The sequence below is a fragment of the Caretta caretta genome, chromosome 6 (assembly GCF_965140235.1).
Source record: "Caretta caretta isolate rCarCar2 chromosome 6, rCarCar1.hap1, whole genome shotgun sequence".
NCBI classification, from domain to species: domain Eukaryota; kingdom Metazoa; phylum Chordata; order Testudines; family Cheloniidae; genus Caretta; species Caretta caretta.
This window is the reverse complement of record NC_134211.1, coordinates 57,897,044-57,903,146: the sequence shown is the minus strand read 5'-3', so window position 1 is coordinate 57,903,146 and position 6,103 is coordinate 57,897,044.

Genomic DNA, 6,103 nt, shown 5'->3' with positions numbered 1-6,103 from the left:
GCTCCAGGTGTGTCGGGCCAATCAACAGTGCTGCTCAGAGACAGCACAGCAGGAGTATGGGGAGGATCCAGCTTGCTTGTGGCCTCCAAGAGAAGGGAAAAGTACTTTACCCAGCCTTGGAGCCCAAGCTTCCCGGTGAAGAGAGACACAGTATTTGAACAGTTTCAGAGTAGCAGCCATGTTAGTCTGTATCCGCAAAAAGAACGAGGAGTACTTGTGGCACCTTAGAGACTAACACATTTATTTGAGCATAAGCTTTCGTGAGCTACAGCTCACTTCATCGGATGCATGCAGTGGAAAAAAACAGTATTTGAAGTTACCCCTCCCCAGACCAGAGATGAAAGAGGTCATGAGAGGACATCATTTTTCTGGGACTGAACACCTAAAGTACTCTGGAGCCCCTTACCAAGATTCATGGTGGCAAGGGACGCCATGTTAGCAGTCTCTGCAGATTGCAATGTAGGTCTTTCCTAAATGCACTACAATGGCCATAGGGTGATTTAGCATATGCATCCTTTAGGATTCCATACACTGGCAGCAGTAATGAAATAAGGAGCAACTGGAAATGATGGGAAAGGACAGACACACATGCACCTCCCCATTCAAACTCTAAAGGACAGGAAGACACAGACCAGCCCAAATCTTTTTAATGACACTGACTGACAGGTTTGTGATTTATTTTCTGGCTTAGCCCTCAATTTCATGTTTTCATTTTTTCTCTAGATGTGTTGTATAATTTTTTTTGTACCCTAGACAGATTTAAAATCAACCTTAAGTAAAGCCCTTGTGGTAGGGCTTTATATATATTGTGCCACTACACATATAATAAATTCATGAAAAGGTATCAGTTTGATAATAACTTTAAATACAACAAATGATCTATATTTTCATATAGATACAGTCACTCCTGATTTTTTAAAATATACTTAGAAAACACAACGTTTTCCTGACAAGTATATGAAACCTGGAAAATCTAATTTATTACAAAACTCTGTTCTTTATAGATCTATCTGCACTCAAATCCAAATCAGAATCTCTCTGGGCTCTCCATGACTTTAGTCTAGTCTAGTAAATACCATGGGTGTAGGGAAAGCCACAGATGAAAAGCAGTTGTACCACAACGGCTGGTCCACAGTGACTCCAAACCCTAAATTGCTTGCCCTCTGAGCGTGGTTTATGACTGTGAATGATGCTGACCAAGCTTGCTAACCAGCATTTAAATAAAGGGGAGGCAGAAGGCCCTCCTGAATCAGTGTCATTTGCTTTGGGAAGGGTTGACCCAGGGACAGCCGCAATTGGAGGAAATCAAAACCCACTGTCTCCTCCTGGAATCAGAATTGAAGGTCACAAAGCAAAGACCCTTGTAACAAATTTTGGCATCTGATTAAAAATAATTCCCTTTCATGTGCAAATGATGCTTGGATAAAAAGAAATACTGAAATGAAAAAATGGATCAAGACATCCAAAGTTTGGGGAGAGGTGGATACAAAAAACTTGAAATGAAAGGACAAATACTAGTATTTTAAATACAAACTTTACACCCAAAACCATTAGTAATGAATGTATGGCCTTATTTTTTCTTTTATTTATTTAACTCCCTTCAAAGTAAAACAAGATTGATTTTGGTACCATGATTTGAGAACAAATTTGAGAGAAACTTAGAGAAGTCAGAGATGAAAAGCCATTTTAGATCCCATCTGGTCCATCTCCCAGGGTAAGGACAACATTGTCCTCTGCTGTACATTTAGTGTTTTGTCCAATCTAATTATTATTGTTATTCTCAGGTTATGGGGTTGCCACTACCTTTCATTTTCACTCTTTACAGACTATTAATAATTTTCAAAGCCAGTAAAGGTGGCTGTTATAACAGGGATTAATTGGACTCTCTCATTTGTCCTTTTCTGTATTATCAGAACCAGTAGACAGCTGAGGAAATTAAGGGACTTAAAAGGCACGTTCATACATTTAAAACTGATCAAAGGAAATACTTTTTTAAACTATGAATAGTGAGCCTGTAGAACTCCCTGCCGCAAGTTATCACTGAGATACAAACAAAGGATCAGATGTTGATATGAACAAGAGAATCCCCAATTATTCCAGCTACAAGAAAAATTACATAAATTATCAAGCCAAGATTTTCAAAGTAACTTATGAGTTTGGATGCCTCAATTTTTGGGTTCCCCTCTTGAGACACCTTAAAGGGTCTTGATTTTAAGCAAGCAGGTGCTCCACTCCTTCTGAAAATCAGGTCTCTTTAAGATGTCTCCAAAAACAGACACTTTTGGAAATCCTAGCCTCATCCCTTAAATTTCAGGACACTTCCCTCATAAGCAGGATAGTGCATAAATATCTATTAGACTCCTCCACCCCTCCTCTGACACAGGTGGTATCAGCCAGTGATAGAAACAGGATATTGGACCAGGTGGACCATTGGACTGCTGCAGTATGGCAGTTCTTGTGTTCCTATGACCAACAATAACTTACAAAAGATCTTGCTTTATTTTAACACAGAAGTTAGTCCTGGTGCCAGGTGCCAGATGAGACTAAAGGTGTTTCCAGCTGTAAGCTCTGCCTAGTCTTTTGTCCCATCTGATCATTCTCTTGAGTTCATTCTCCATTGCCCCTCCCTGCAGGTTGCTATACTCTTCTACTTCACCAGCTGCCTGGTGGATTATTTTTGTCTTGTGTCACATAGTCCCAATGTTGCAATTACACTCTGACCTCAAAGGCTTACTTTTAAAATTACACTGCTTTAGAAAACCCTCTGTCTAGTGGGTTGTTTTTTATTTTTACATCTAAATGGTTAAATTGTGGGTGTGGATGGGGAGAGAGGAAAAGGAGAAAGGAAAACCAGACAGAATTAGAGAAAGAGCAAGGCAGAAGCAGAAAGGCTGCGAGCACCAGGGAGTACCGGTATTTTTCTCAAACTAGCAAAGGCTGTGGGTTCTGGAGAGGCGACCCTTTGGAAAGCAAAGGACCTTTTCTTCCCTCAGCAACACCTGCTTCTGCCAGCTAGTCTGGAGCAGCATTAGTTGTAATCCTCAACAGAGTTTTATTCAGTTCTCCTAACTGATGGACATCATTTCACTTACAGACAATGGCAAGCCCCGCGCCACTATATCCCTTACTCCTCCAGTCCCCAAATAATCCCGGATAGCAAAGCTAAGTACTTCACATCAAGCACTATGTAAAACTTCTTATTTCCGCTAGGGTCCACAGGGTACAAGCCATTTTTTAAACACAGGAGATATGAATCCTGCACTGAACTGTTCATGGCATAAAGACAGACGAATAAAAAATTTGGGATAAGAGAGCAATAAATATATAGTTGTGTTAATAATTATAAGAAATTTGGATGCGTAAAATAGAGCCAAGTTACTCACTAAGCAGGATGGTGTCATTGAGTTTCTTATAGGCATCCTGATCACATCAAGATCCAATATATTCCTCAGAAAAAGGGTAGGGAGAAAGCACTTTATCTGGGCAATGGAGAAGGAAAGCAGTGGGACTTCCTGTCTTGGAAGGGAGGGAAAAGGCCAGGATATATTACCGGAATAATGTGCTGATGGGAAGAAATGCAACAGTTTCAGTAACATCACAGACCTGTGTTCACTGACACCTCTCTGTCTTGGTGTACACTGAGGAAATTCTCCCCTCCCCCCCAAAAAGTCTAAGTCGTTTTAAAATCAGTTCAGCTAAACTGATTTTAAAACTGATTGGAGACCCAGTGAAGACAAGGCTCCCACCAACATGAACAGTTTTTGAAACCTGTCTTCTTTATAGACACCTGCTGCTTGGCCAATAGTTGCTCTTCCATCTACCTGAATGGGCATGTGCTCACATATTTACATGTCCTTCCATGTGCATATCACTTTTATCCTTTTCCGAACTTGCTACCTTTCTGTAGCTTTTCCGTACTCTGACTATTCCTCAGCTACCACACGGTGAGCTTTGATCGTGTCAAATTTCATAAGTCAAAAGCATCAATCCAGGTTAATTCTTGGGTAGGAGACTGCCAAAGAAAAACCAAGAGCTGCAGGTGTTTCAGTAGGTGGCACTCTAAGTCAGTTTGACACCAATGTGCCTATGCTGTGGGAGGTTCTTTCTTTTGGCTGAGATACAAAACAGAGATCCTGATCACCTGTGGCTATTAAAAATCCCATGGCACTTTCCCTAAGAGTCAGGGTGGTAGTGTTGGTGTCCTGGCCAGAATCCCATTTGAGTAATTACATTCTGCCTTCCTACATTCCTCTGGAAGTTTCAACTGGATCTTTTCCCTTAAATTGTTGTTTAGTATTACCATGTGCTGTTAAACAACTGGTCTTTTTCACCTGAGAAATGGCTGCAATTTACTAATGGGTGAACTCATTCTCTTATATCTCTTGTGAAATGCTTTAGAATCCTGTAAGATGAAAAGGGACTTCACACACACACACACATTGAAAGACATTATTTATAATAGTTTGTACAGGTATCTTTCTATTCATTTCCTACAACCAGGAGATCCTTGACTGCATGGGGCATGTAGTGATTTCATAGCTACTTTTACCAGCAGATCCAGAATTCAGCGAAACTTAGAAATGGTGACAGGGAACCGGGCATGATCTACTAGCACAAGAGAATTCCAAGCTTCCCCCAGCTGGATTAAATAGGCCATATCCATTTACCAGCATGTGCTGAGTGGAATGTTTGTTTCACTGGGTATCAATATCTGACCTATGAGCCAAAGAGATGAGACCCAGAAGTAAAAATTACAAATTCCAAACTCAGCTCGTATGACAAGCTCTGATAGTTTGGCCCCTGTTTGGTCTTGGGGTCAATCAGTGCGTCACTGTCTCCGGAGAAGCTTAATTAAGCTCAGATTACACAACAGAACTTTCAAAAAAACTCCTGCCCTCCCCCCTATATACACATCCTCTTATGCACATCTGGATAAAAGCTTCCAAGCAAAGCCTAGCGAGAGATGAATGGCAGCAGTAGCTTCAGGCACAGAGTCCCCAGGAGCAGGGCTGAGCTCCCAAAAAGCGTTGCAAACCCTTGCATCATACAGAGGCAAGAGAAGCCAAAGTTGCTAGCAAATCAGAAGAGATACTCTGACAGCTGTTGCCGTAGCATACTGATTGTCGCTCAGCACAGTGCACGGTGTTTTTATGGGTAAACTCAGTGCCATGATTTATTAATCTTTTATCAGAGACAGGGTTGAAAATCTTCCCGGTTTGCCTAATGCTCCTGCTGCAGGCAAGGCTGAGCTTGCCCTTCAGTACTGGTCTGACAAATCTGGCTCCAGCTGCACTGCTTTATTAATGACAGGAGCCCTGAAGGGGTGGGATCCAGAGGCATCAGACAGATTTTTTTCCCCCTTCATAAGCACAAAAGACAAGTGGAATGTTCCTGAGGAATTTCTTGCCCTTGGAAGGAGTGTAATAAATCTCCTGGGTTTGTGATATTCCGTTTATTCCCTGGGAGTCATTCATTATGCTGGCAAAGGATGTCTTAGGAAGAATGTTTATTGGCACTGAATTTCCTGACTTTGCAAGTGAGCAGCCTCCTCTTTTAGAGTTCTTGTAAAGCTGTCTGCCGTGACTTAAGTGTGTGAATACCACCCTGAGGGCAGATGGTTAGGAACCAGGGAAAAAACCCCAAACAGGCTGTGACTTCTGTACTTAGATGTCACCAGCCAATTATCAAGTGTAAATGCCTCAGGCACTAGAACAGCCTGAATATGGAGTGAAACAGTTCCCTTGGGTACTCCGATCTCTCTTGACACCCATGTGAGCATACCTTTGTGACAGATGGTCCCAAGGACCATGGCAATATTCAGGTTACTCCCAGTTCCAAAGGACCAGTCACTTACCCCAGGTCAACTTCACTTTAGATCTCACCCCAAAGACAACTCTTATAGCCAATTCCATAATGAACTATATGAAGATTTATTAAATAGGAAGAGGAAACAAAAGAGTTATTTACAAGGTTAAAGCAGGGAAACATACATACACAAATGAGTTACAATATTAAGTTTCAAAAAGTAATAGAAGCTTCTACAACATGCAAGCTCTATCTGTCCTTTAGGACTAACCCAGGCTAAGCATTGGAGATCTCTGCT